Source organism: Hyla sarda, chromosome 9, assembly GCF_029499605.1.
Source record: "Hyla sarda isolate aHylSar1 chromosome 9, aHylSar1.hap1, whole genome shotgun sequence".
In the NCBI taxonomy this organism is placed as follows: domain Eukaryota; kingdom Metazoa; phylum Chordata; class Amphibia; order Anura; family Hylidae; genus Hyla; species Hyla sarda.
Window position 1 is genome coordinate 143048527 of NC_079197.1, and position 13863 is coordinate 143062389.

The following is a 13863-nucleotide window of genomic DNA, read 5'->3' on the forward strand; positions in this document are numbered from 1 at the left end:
AGGCTGAGACATCAGTGTTGATGGAAACGGGAACTAACAAAAACCACTTACCCCCCAACTTGGCTCATCTGCTTAAGTTTATATTCAGTCCTAGATGTATTATACACAGCATAGCCCTCCCTCTATTTAACCCTTGCGGTTTTAGTTTTAGACCACACAATGACTGTTGTCTACATCAGAGGGCTAGAAAATAAAAACTTACACTGTGAAGTAGCCAAATGTCAATGCCTCAAACATATGACTCAAAAAGCGGAGTAAATGGTCGATAGATTGGCTATACATACTACGGTTTATCAAGAGATTTGTAATCCACTTACAGTCAGATTCCTTCTGGACTAAGATATTTAATAAAGTACATGGAACTGGATACGAAGTTGGAGAGGTGTGAAAACTTTGGAGAATAAAGTGTAACACACAATATAAAACAATAACATCCGTTTGCTGAATGTTTCCCTCTGCACTGTTCTGAGGGGGTTTTTTAAGTGGTTTCCCTTCAAAGAAATAGTTACAGGACTAAATGGGTTACAACACATTTTATTCCCTTCTTTACAGTAAAGAGCTAATACCGTACACGTGGTTACAGCTCTCGTATAGGGTATCAAGCTTGATGGTTGCAATTCACTCTATGTGGACATTCCAGAATTCACATGAACGTTTTATTTCTCTCATGTCACTGTTAAAGGGCTATTCCAGGGTATTTCTGATTTTGGCTCAGGGTCCTGTAAAATAGGAAAAAGAAACATTTACTTACCTCCCTCACTCCTCCATCACCCCTGTCACAGTGTTGCTGCCTACTGCGTTACACTTTCCTGTGTTGGTAGCAGCACAAGGACCTGCCCTCTAAACCAATCAGTTGCTTAGGTAGGACACCCCTGTGGCCTCTGATTGGCTGAGCAGGCAGGTCCTTGTGCCAACACTACTACATTCTTCTTCACATGGAGTAACAATCGAACAGGTAGGAGCTGGGCTAACCCACAAAACTAAAGTGTATTTTGGTACCTGGAGCTTGTACTCTTAGCTTTAGGTTTTGGGGGTATAGCTTGGCCGTCACAGAGTTCTAGGCCTGGCCGTAAACCAACTACAGACCTAGGGTGATGCTTTGCGGCCTTTTTACAACTTCTTCCCAATTGCTGTATGTCTCTATGGTCAGATTCTCTCTCCATTCTCACATGGGACTATTGGGGGATTTTGTCATTGTAGGTGAAGCATTTTTGTGCACCTTTTTTTTGTGCTGGTAATGTGTAGGTGCACCAAATTTATTAAATGGTTGCAGGGCATTTGGAGTTTTTTGCACCAAAAAAAAAAAAAAAAAAGTAACAGTTGATCAATTCATTACCACTGCAGAAGATTATCCTTAAAGGGGACCCCCGTGATCTCCCTGATGCAGCCGGCGTTCGTTTGGAGCATCGGGTGCAGCGCCGGAGGCTCACGACGTCACAGTCACACCGGCTCGTGACATCACGTCCACACTCCCTCAATGCTAGTCTATGGGAGGGGGTGTTACGGCTGTCACGCCCCTTCCCATAGACTTGCATTGAGGGGGCATGGCCGTGAGGTCACGAGCGGGTCGAGACTGTGACGTCATGAGCCTCTGCCCCGCATCGCCATTCTTCCGCCACAGAGCAAAGTTCGCTCCGTGCACCGGATGACTGGGGTGCCGCAGCCGAGATCGTGGAGGTCCACAAACCTTTGAATAGGGGATAAGATGTCTAGGGATGGAGTACCACTTTAACAGCTGGTCTGTATACACAAAAAAGTGTAAACTAAAAAGCCCAAAATGGGATAAATTAGCTCTGAATAATGTGGCTGGCGACCATCTTTCTCTGTATACCAGAGCAGCAATGTGTTTAGTCAGTGATTTGTGATTTTACCTTATAAATCCTTTGATCTTAGCTCCTATATCGACTCAGTTGGGACTTATATGACATGTAGATCGTTGTCAGACAAGTCGCACAATCACGTTGCAGAAAGTTCCTGAGCCTGAGGCCGGGCGTACAACAACTGTCCTCACAGATACATCCAGGATCTGCTAAATTGTCTCCAAAATCTACATAGAGATAATGTGAATGAAGATGTCTTAAAGGATGAAGCAGAACCTGCCCAGACACGACAGGCAAGAATGGAAAATGAACAATGCTTCCTGAATACTGTATACGATACATCCACAGGATCAGACAACACAGGCTTCTGTATATCATACTGTGGTATGGTGGGGTATGAGGTGCAGGGCAGATGTTGTTACCCTAGGGGCAGATGGTATTAACCCCTTGTATTCGTGATGCCAGGGTGCGGTTTATCCATAAGGACCCACAGGTATACCGCTGGATCCTGGGCTAGGCACAGGGGCAATGAAGACACCGACGCCAAGTTACGGACATCACTAGCTTTACTGAGGGTAGACAGTTGTTACAGTCTATGCAGTACAGCCAGGGCCCAAGGAGGTGACCAGTGACACAGAGACCTCGTAGGTTTTCTGGGACTTGTAGTTGGACTGCAGAATTTAATGCAGGCCATGCTGGGTAGACAGATGACTTGACTTGACTGACTTGTGACTGACAGGACGGTGACTTTATCTTACTTGCACCTGACTTGTGGCTGCAGGACTTGACTTGAGGTCTCCAACAATCTGGACACACACACTAGGCCCGACTGCACTGGACCTCAGCAGAAGAGCAGAGCTCAAAGAGAGAGAGACTATGGGGAGACTAGCAGGGAGCCCATAGGTTACCTTTGGGGTCAGCTGGTCACTGGTACCTACTGGGTAACAATCACATGGTACATTTTATTAAAGGCATAACACATCTTTTAATATACAACTTATATACAAATGGGTAAACAACTACAGGGGGCCCTGGGACCCTGAGGGACACTCCCTGACAGGGCAGGAAAGGTTTGTGGCAACACCATCCTGTACTGGGCCACCACAATACTAAACCTTTAGCTGTCTGGGCGTGCTGGTAGTTGTAGTTTTGCAAAAGCTGGAGACATTCTAGTTGGGAAGCACTGGCCTAAACTGACTATTCTGATCGGGACAAAAGCAGACAATATGGCAGTGCACAGTGGCTGTACAGCTTCCTAGTGTGGAACCATAGACGTTCCATGGGGTGCCATATACAGAGCTGTTTGCCATTAGAAGCAATAAAATCACAGAAAAAAACCTCCATGGCAAATAGAAGGCACAGTAAGGTACAGCTGAGGCCCCATGCACATCAATGGAAACCCAATTACAGCCACATACAAGAGGGAGTCATAAATAGGGTCGTATCTGTTATTATCACTTGTATATACATCGATCATCTATTACATTAATCCCCAAAGGATGCAACTAAGTTTTGGCTCTAAGGGCCCAGACAAAGCATAAGAACTTCATTCTGTGGATCATTATTATTGTGGCAAGACCACATTTCTATTGTGCTTTTATCTTTTAGTATGGTTGCACAATAAAAACACTTTTTAAAACACAATCATTTGTTTTTATGCATGAAAGGAAAAAACACATGGCCAGCGCTCCGGGATATGAAACATCCAATGCACATAAATAGATGTATAGATGCCCCACATAAAAACCTAATTCACAGTGGGGGGATGTGGACGACTCTCACTACCCCCCCCCCCCCAAACAGGTCTCACAAAATCCCACCAGTCTTGTCTGGTCAAGGTCCGGATGTCCATTCAATAGAAGTACATATGCAATACAGGGGTCCCTCAAGTTACAATATTAATTGGTTCCAGGACGACCATTGTATGTTGAAACCATTGTATGTTGAGACCATAAATCTATGGAAACCTGGTAATTGGTTCTGAAGCCACCAAAATGTCATCCAAAAATAGGAAAAAGTGAGGATTAAAGAAAAAATAAGTAGATAACTAATATAGATAAAGCAAATCCTTATATATAAAAGTAATAAAGATCTGCTGGGAGCTGTAATCACTGTCTATTTCAGTGTTTCCCAAACAGGGTGCTTCCAGCTGTTGCAAAACTACAACTCCCAGCATACCCGGACAGCCAAAGGCTGTCCGGGCATGCTGGGAGTTGTAGTTTTGTAACAGCTGGAGGCAACCTCTTTGGGAAACACTAGTCTATGTAAAGGACAGGAGCTTCTTCAGGGACCAGTAAAGAACATGCAATGTCCTAAAAAAAGGAAAATGGAACCGCCCTCACCTGATGCCCAAAGGAGCAGGTGACCCTGGTACAGGTAAAGAGTACAGAACATGTAATACCTCCCTGTACTGTAGGGGGCGCTACAAGACACCAGTCAGTGCATGCACTTTAGGAATACACAGGTTTTACCAGTGAAATGTCCATTCTGATTGGTTGGTTCTTCCAGCCATTGACACGTTTCGCAGATTTCATAGCATTGTATGTTGAGTCTGGTTTCAAGTTACAATGGTCCAGAAAAGACCATTGTATGTTGAAACTATTGTATGTTGAGGCCATTGTAAGGTGAGGGATCACTGTACTACTAATTCTTGTAACCCTTCAGGACGGGTTCTTTTATCAAAACAATAAATATATTTGTTCAAAAATCTAACATCAAATATCCCCACCGTGTCCCCCACCCACAACGCTGAGAACCATCCTATTATATTTTTACACATTGTAGCTTTTTAAGGACTTGTTTTTGCATCAAAATATACAATATCGAGCGATTGCCCCTGGTCCAGTCTGGAGCTCCCCTCCTCATAAAAGCTGATCAGGATCTGAGGAAGGGAGGGATCCTCCCGAAACGCGTCATCTGTAATTTTATTATTTTAATAATAAATATGATCCCTGCAAGGATCTTTTACTATTAACTTCTGCCTATGGTGTTTGAGCAAGCAGCGCCTGGAATCCGTTGGTCCCTTTTCTCCTATTTTCTTCGCATGCTACTACAGGACAGGATCTCCTGAGGACCCTCCGGCTGAGCATCCTGCTCCACCTTTATACCTCTATCAGAGGTGATATGCAATGTATCCTCCACTCCAAGGTGAGCGGCCACCTATAAGGTGCTACACTATTTTATATCTATCCGAAGGGTAATACACGAGGCGCCGTTCGCGGTCTTCTTTTTTCTCTACATTTCCACAGGATCAGGTTAGATGACAGGACCGACCCCTTATAAACCAATGCAGATACGGAGTCATACATTTGTTTTCATTCAGATACTCTATTTCCTATGTGTCTTCATATCTCCACATTAGTAACCCTGTCAGGTCTGTTGGTTAATTTTAAGTCCAGTAGGGCGCCCCCTCTGGTCGGGTCTTGCACCATTTGGGAAAGATAATTATCTTTATCTATAATCACAGGTCTTAGTCTCCCAGTTTATATCAGGATAGTTAACGTCCCCCATTATTATCACCTAATTGTGATTTACTGCCTTGTTTATTTGCATTAGTAATTGTTCTTCTGTTTCTTCCATTATATTTGGCGGCTTATAGCAAACCCGATCAGTATTTTATTATTTTATTTCCATATATTTCTACCCATAATGACTTCATATTATCGTTTCCCTCACATATCTTTCCGCAGTGCGGAGTGGAATTCCTCCCCTTTCCGTTTTTTAAAGATCCTTCCTGACTAGACTATAACCCTATATGTTAACCGCCCAGTCATAGCCTTAGACTAACAATGTTATTCTGTCATAATGTTTCTCAGACATTATTAACTCCAGTTGGTCAATTTGATTGGTCAGACTTGTAGCATTAGTCAGCATGCAGTTTAGAGGTGTATGGGTTTTTACATTAATAGGTCTCAGTTCTCTATCTACACTGGCTTGTCCCCTAATTTGGGGATTTGGTTTGGAAACCATTATAAAAACTGTTTTAAACAATGACAAAATCAAATACATGACACACAGGGAGTATCCAAAGGGCACAAGACACTGACCATTTCTCCAATCTATCAATTGGTAAGAGATATAGAACTCCACTAAACCTTCTGACTTGTTTTGTCTGACCTATTAATGTTCTATAGATGGTTTACACGTGTCTGATAAAAAATATAGATCTTTCCTAAATGATTCCTCTCACTTTACAGTCCACTGGCTTCAAAAACTGCATCAAAACAGTATGTGTGGAAGTACCCTACTGACCATGGGGGATGTTAGACTTAGGCGACCGAGAATGGAAGCACCAGAGATCTCTGACCTTCACCCTCATAGAAATACACAGTATTTTTTTTTTTAATCAACTGGTGCCAGAACGTTAAACAGATTTGTAAATTACTTCTATTAAAAAATCTTAATCCTTCCAGTACTTTTTAGGGACTAAATACTACAGAAGAAATGGTTTACTTTTTAGATTTCTCTGATGTCACGACCAAAGTGCTCTCTGCTGACCTCTGCTGTCCATTTTAGGAACTATCCTGAGCAGCATATGTTTGCTATGGGGATTTTCTCCTTCTCTGGACAGTTCCTAAAATGGACATAGATGTGAGCAGAGAGCACTGTGGTCATGACATCAGAGAAATCTAAAAAGAAAAGCATTTCCTCTGTAGTATACAGCCCCTAAAAAGTACTGGAAGGATTAAAAAATTTTAATAGAAGTCATTTACAAATCTGTTTAACTTTCTGGCACCAGTTTATTTAAAAAAAAAAGTTTTCCACGGGAGTACCCCCTTTAATCTACACGGTACATAACCATTTGGCTACCTTTGTACCTTTATAAATTGGAGGAGCTGAATCTGCAGTTTATGTCATCAGACGGAATGTAATATTACTCATAGACTTGAATTTCACTTAGCAGCAAAGAGCTGACGGAACAACCACGTGTTACATGGTAATAATATTGGTGCCCCATGGACAGAGTCCAGTCTGAGAGCTGATGCCACAGCCACGTCTACATAGGATGCTGTAAGGACAAGCCAGGTACAATGATGTAGTGCATCCTTACATATGTCTATATGAATGCATGAAACCATGTCTATGAATCACATCATATGAGTCATTTGGAACATGTCAGTGCTATGTCTACAGTGGTAGAGTTATGGGATGTAGAGGTAGCAATGGTAACCAAGCCCAACACCTTGGAGATGTATATACCTTCAGCCACTATTCTCCATAGCTGATCTAATAAATGACTGAAATGTGTCAGAACATACTGCATCACAGCTTGTGGTTAGAGTGCCCATTCTGACCCCTGTGTAAGCATGTTAAACATATAGCCAAGATCTGTCTGGCTCGTCCAAGACCCCTGTGTCTTCCAGGGTACAGACCAGCTCTTACATTCGGTGTTGCAGGGTTGCTTGATCAGCCAACATCCATGGATGACATCATGGTCAACAGGCTGGACCATCTGACTATGCTTCAAGCTCACAGAGACTTCTTGTTCTATTGATCTGACCTTTGGCTTGTGTTCTAAACTTTGCTATTGTTTAACCCCCGACTTGGTGAGACTTGTTGGTTTGACAGGAATGAGAAACAAGACAAAGAGTTCAAGTTGATTTGACTTTTCCAAATCTCAATCTGATCAATCATCTGTGGGATGTGCTTGAAAAACAAGTCCTATTCATAGAGGCCGCACCTCACAATTTACAGGACCATCTGAAGAAATTATCCACAGGATTGGAGATAACAAGCTGATCTGTAGGGGTCTGACCGATGGGAGCCCGTGGATCCCAAGAATGCCCAACAATGTACATAGAAAGTGGATGGAGTGCTGGACATGCACATGTGCTCTGTTAATTGAGGGGACAAATTTATCCCCATTTCTGCATCGGTCCCAGAGGTTGGACCTCCACCAATTAGCTTGTTATTCCCTATCCTGCACCCTTTTAAAGGATCTGTGGTTAACATCTTAAAGCCAGCTACCAATGGACTATTTCAGGGGTTGGAAGGAACACAGGAGGGAGATGATATCATGTTATGGTGGATCACTGAATGTAGCGATGACAGTGTCCTTCATCCTCGGCTAATGTTATGTCCTCATGTTTTTAGAACCATTAGACTTGTCATTCATGTTTCCATTGGTTGGAAGTTAATACTATTCTTAATGCAACAGTCTTTGATGCCAGTTGAAATAGCTAAAACTGGCTGATCAAAGATGTGCATAGATGAAGTCTTCCAAACTCCCCCCTTCCGTTTTGGCAGAACAGGATGATTGTCTATTCTTATGGAGATAAATTGGCTCTCCTCCAGCAGAAGATATCACGGAAAGATGAATCAATCAAGTTGGATTTCAACATACAGATCATTTGTTCTCACAGATGATAAGCTACAACCAGAGGAGTCTTCCCTCCTACCCATTGAAGTCTCATGTATGCTCAGTAAAGTCGAACATGCATATGTACAGGGGGTTGGCCAGCAGCTACAGTACCTAAAGTCTTTGGCCACCATTTTGCAATGCTCCATGGTCTATATACCAATACTACTGTTCATCTATATTTGTACAGCTTTTTTTTTGTTATATATGTATACCAATACCCTGAGGTGGCTTTTCCGACGTTGTCTAGACTGCAGAGCCTGATGTTGATCTTTAAAGTATTTTTGGGAAGGGGTCCTTTCAGGTGAAATCCAGGTGTTCCGGTGGTGTCTGCATTGCATCCTTCCGAGAGTTACTGAAGGAGAATAAACTTTTACAAAACCTCTCATCACTAGATAAACAGCCCTCATGCTCTAATAACACAGTGTCTAATGACTTCCCATATGTCTACAAGCAGAACAAACTCCCTGTGACTACCTGATGCCCACCCTGTAGAATGTTCTCCACCGCAGCTTCCCCGCTCCCCCCTGACAGGTCTACTGTGCCACGACTATCGTCACTCAATGACAAACTTACTACCACACTGAATATTTCATGTAAGCACTGGGGATATCACATGCCTTGTCACATGTTACTGTACTCATTGTACCACTCCGAGCACACTCGCTGCTGCATGCTCACACTCGCTGGATGCACTCCAGACTGGTTTTACAACATTAATTAAATATGTCTGAAGTATATAAAAAATTACAAAATCTTAAATGTTATGTTTCCACAGGTTTCTAGGTAGACACACTCCATTCCTGGGGAGAGCCTGGGTCCTGTGCAGGAGGTCACGGGGGTCCTAGCAGTCAGAACCCCCACGATCAGACACTTATCCCCTATACTTTGGATAGGGGATAAGTTGTATGGCACGATAGTTGTCCTTTAAAGTTCCCTATATCAAGAGACCATTCATGAAAAAAGATGTTATTATCACACGTCTGACAGTCTGGGAATGATCTCAACCAATATAACTAATAAATCTCACATCATGTAGGAATTGTTTGCTTTTCTAGAGTTTTCAATGCATATTTGTGTTTGAGGCATATTAATTTCTGATGGATTACTAGAGATATTTGCTATTCAAGAGGCTGGGAAAGCAGGGGGACATATATTAAAGGGGTTTTCTGGTTAAAGAAAATATAATCAGCTTGTTTCCCAGAAAAAACCCGATCCACTAATTATTGCAATGGTTGGAGTTAGAGATTAGCGAAGTTACAGTACTACGATTCTGCATGAACCTCGCGGGTCAGCGGTTGATGACTTTATCCTGCATAAATTAGTTCAGCTTTCAGGCGCTCCGGTGGCTGGAGACTCTCTCCTAGGACTGTATCCACCTTTTCCAGCCCACCGGAGCACCTGAAAGCTGAACTAGTTTATACAGTCTAAAGTCAGCTCCGAGCTGTGAGGATCGTGCAGAATGGAATCACTATAACTTCGCTCATCTCTGGTCGGAGTAGTGGATCCGCTGTACCACTGGAGAAAGCCACACAAGGGAGCAGAGTCTAAGGAGCCGCTGGTTTTCACCAGAGCCCACCGCAAAGCAGGATGGACTTGCTGTAGCAGGCGAACTCCAAGGTCGCTACCCCAGGTACAACTAACCCACAGTTGCAGCTGAGGTGAGACATGATACAGTTAATAAGGAAATTCAGAGACAGGGACTGGCAGGAAGGTCAGGGCTGGCGGCAGGGCACTTGGTCAGGAAACGTAGAAAAATGGTACTGGTACACGGTATTGACAGGACACTGTAAGGTATGCTTTCTACAAGGCACAAAGATCCATCAGGGGTCAAGAGGAAGTGCAGACAGTGTATAGGGTCAGTGCCAGGCAGGGACCAATTACCGGTGCACTGGCCCTTTAAATTTCAGAGAGCCAGCGCACGCGCCCTAGGAGACGGGTATGCGAATGCCGGCAATCAGAGGAAGCAGAGGAGCCAGGAGTGTGGAGAGGAAAGTGTGGTGTCCCAGTACCGCATTTTATACGGTACTTGTTTATTTATGGGTCCCCATAGCCAGAGTCCCTAGGACTTAGGGATCCCTGTTAGCCAGTCTACCCCTGGTCGCCTCTATTCTAGTGTATGGATCTCTAATTTATGCATAGGTTAATGTAAATAGAATGATATGTGTAAATAAATGGTTAATTACTTGTTTCCATTAGAGTTGCAGGACCTGCGGGTCATGTGACGAGGTGAACTCTATGGTATTTAGCTTAAGGACCTTTGGAGGCCCTGTGACGTAAGCAATCCCATCTCACCATGTAATGATGAATGGCAGACGTTCGGATTCGCCACGCCCCCTGCCCATATAAGGGAGCAGCGGCCATCTTTTCTCTCTATTGTTCCCGGGTTGCTGAGCTAACAACACCTCTCTTGTTCCTCATTAAGCAAGCAAGCAAGACCTGTACAGCAGTAATCGCAGTGAGTTAGGCCTGAGCCTTGCGGCAATGGCTGAACAATTATAATTATAGAGTGTATCAATTCCCAGACACTCTGCAGCATCACCGGGCCTAATAACTCCCCTAAATCCGGACGGATCTGCAAATCTCTTCCTAAATTCAGAGACTTATTGTCTAGCTCAAGGTCCGCAACTACTGCCAGTCACTAAGCAACCTAAGGACTGTTTGTATGAGACTGTTACTGTGCCGTGGTTATTGCAAGAACTTCAGTAAAAGTTATTCAAGTTCAAGTTTAAATCTCCTTGTGGACCTTCAGTTATTCTATGCACCTATCGTTACTGGGAAGGGCGGCGATAGGCCGGAACATTGATTCAGCATACCAGCCCTCAGCCTGGCCTCACGAACTCTAGGGTTAACATTAACCCCTTATATACCTATACCTTACCACCACTACCATACACCCCCCAAGGGCTACCACAAAAGTAACCACCGGCTAACTGAGTGCGACCCAAGCCGGACATACATGACCCGCCACGGCACGACTCCAATTAAAAAAATGCTCTCATACTCACACCGGACCTACAGACAAGATTATGCTGTTTTGGGGGAAAAAGTTGAATTTTTTTTAATTTTTTATTTCAGGCAACCTGTTTTAAAATGAACATATCACCTTTAAAGTTTGCATTAAAACACTCTTATTTCTAACCTGTTCCTATTAGCTGATTGTTTTTGTATTCTATTTTTTATGATGGGGAAAGCCATTTTGTTGCCACAGCAATCCAGGAGATATGCTTCACATGGTGAACATAACCATACTGTGCCACAAAACAGCCTATTGACTACTTCTGCTGGAGAGTGTAGTGGGCATGCTCTGTGTCACGTGCTTTTATTACATAACACTTTTCCTTTATATTCATCGTTCCCACCATGAAAACTCTATAAGGCCCTAACTATAATATGTATCCATATATAGTATACCCAATGGGGGAGATTTATCAAAACTTGTCCAGAGAAAAAGTTGCTGAGTTGTCCATAGCAACCAATCAGCTCGCTTCTTTCATTTTTAAAATGTAAAATGAAAGACGTGATTTGATTGGTTGCTATGGGCAACTTAGCAACTTTTCCTCTGGACAAGTTTTGATAAATCCCAATGTACAGGAGCCTAGACTTACACTGCAGGCCATGTGATGATCCATGGATTCCGACCTAAGCACAGGATCAGTGGAAAGGTGAGTGGATTTTTTTTTTGAGGACCTATGTGGGGGAATTTCCTAACTGGGGGCATAGACCTACCTAGGACCACCACCTACTGGGGGCAATACCTACCTGGGGCCACCACCTACTGGGGGCACTACCTACCTGGGGCTACTCTCTGCTGAGGGAATTACCTACATGGAGACACTATCTACTAGGGGCACTACCTACCTGGGGGTACTACCTACTGGGGCATTACCTATTTGGGGTCACTACCTACCTGGGGGTACTACCTACTGGGGCATTACCTATCTGGGGTCACTACCTACCTGGGGGTACTACCTACAGGGGCATTACCTATCTGGGGTCACTACCTACCTGGGGGTACTACCTACTGGGGCATTACCTATCTGGGGTCACTATCTACCTGGGGGTACTACCTACTGGGGCATTACCTATCTGGGGTCACTACCTACCTGGGGGTACTACCTACTGGGGCATTACCTATCTGGGGTCACTACCTACCTGGGGGGTATGACCTCCTGGGGACATTACCTACATGGGGGCACTATCTACCTTGGGACACGACTGACCTGGGGGCATTATCTACCCAATTACATTATCTACCTAAGGCATTACCTACTACCTACTTATTGGGGGCACTACAAACTATTGGGAGCATTACCTACTGGGGGCACTACCGGCCTTGAGCTGTGTAAGGGGCCCCAAAATGTCCAGCCTTGCTTCTGTGAAATATATAAATTGTACAGTATATCCTTAGTTTTTATCTGGCCATACATGTTAGGCAACTTATCAACTTAAAGGGGTTATCCAGTGTTTTGCTGCAATTCATATAATGCTGGGGGCAGGGCAAAATAGAAAGAAAACTATACATACCTAGTCCACCACAGCTCCCGGTCAGCTTTATGCGGTCCACCAATCTTATGTCTTCTTCTTGCTTCTGAGCGAGTGCTTGCTGTAGGACCAATTGGAACAAACTCAGCCAATGGGAACAAACCACATTCATTCAGAATAAAAAAGCCATCAAAAATCCCATATAAGCCAAAATGAAGAGTGACAGATAAACACACAAAAAATTAGACCTCACACAGCTTCGAAGATGGAAAAATGAAAAAAGTTGTAGGGGTCAGAATAAGACAATTTAAAGCATATTTTTTCTAATTTTCTATTTTTTAAGGTAAAAAGTGAAAAAAAAAAGTATACAAATATACACAGAAAACCATATATGCCATGGAAAGTCCAAAAGGCTAAATAGGGCCTTGATAAATGTCAGTTTTTTTGCATGGTGAATAGTGAAAAAAAAGTAAACCCCATTAAATTAGCAGTTTGGTTTCATATATTTTTATAGTAAAATAAAGGGTGTTATTAAAAAGTACAATTAGTATTGGAAACAATAAGCTCTTGCTCTGTAGATAAAAAATAAATAAAATAATTATGGCCCTTAGAAGCCGAGAAGAGAAAAAAAAACAACAAAAAACAAAAACAAAGAGGAAAATTGGCTCTGTCGAGTAATAAGGGTTGGTACAGGGAACTGGACTCATCAGACACTTATCCGCTATGTACAGGATAGGAGAGAAGCGTCTGATCGCAGTAGATCCCAATTTTACTGTATAGGGCGCACTGTGGCCCCCACCTTTCTGGACGAATGCAAGTGACCAGGGAAGTGCAGAGACATTTTTGGGGGCAGGGGCTCAAGCCCCCAAAAAAAGGGCACTTCTAATAAAAAATAAAAAACTTTGTAAAAGCACAACAGAATTACTGAGGTAAGGGACCTCCGGCAGTCATGTCACCTGAATGATGGCATCACCCATTGAGGTCCCAGTCAGTGAGGGCATTATAGGGCAGATGCATTAAAAGGGCAGGGGCTCACGCCCTCTTAGGAGTCTATTGTGCACATCCCTGCAGGTGACGTCCCCCTCAACCAATCACCAGCTGAGGTGGGACATCGCTGTGGTAGGTGATTGGCTGATCAGGCCGTCACTTGTGTTAGTTCAGGAAGATGGGGGCCGCTCTGTTTCCTAGGATGTGTAAGTA

At 43.4% G+C, this 13863-nt stretch overlaps 1 long non-coding RNA gene across 3 annotated transcripts; it reads right to left on the reverse strand.

Moving 5' to 3' along the window:
* Positions 1 to 526: 526 nt before the first annotated feature.
* LOC130292065 (uncharacterized) lies at positions 527 to 12788 on the reverse strand. Of its 3 annotated transcripts, none has more exons than XR_008848070.1 (3): positions 12706 to 12788; positions 1872 to 2047; positions 527 to 719 (listed from the first exon to the last, which is right to left on the reverse strand). It is a non-coding gene; the product is annotated as an uncharacterized LOC130292065 (long non-coding RNA). The 3 variants fall into 3 exon arrangements; XR_008848071.1 differs by lacking the exon at positions 12706 to 12788 and adding an exon at positions 11321 to 11407; XR_008848072.1 differs by lacking the exon at positions 12706 to 12788 and adding an exon at positions 8400 to 8519.
* Positions 12789 to 13863: the final 1075 nt, after the last annotated feature.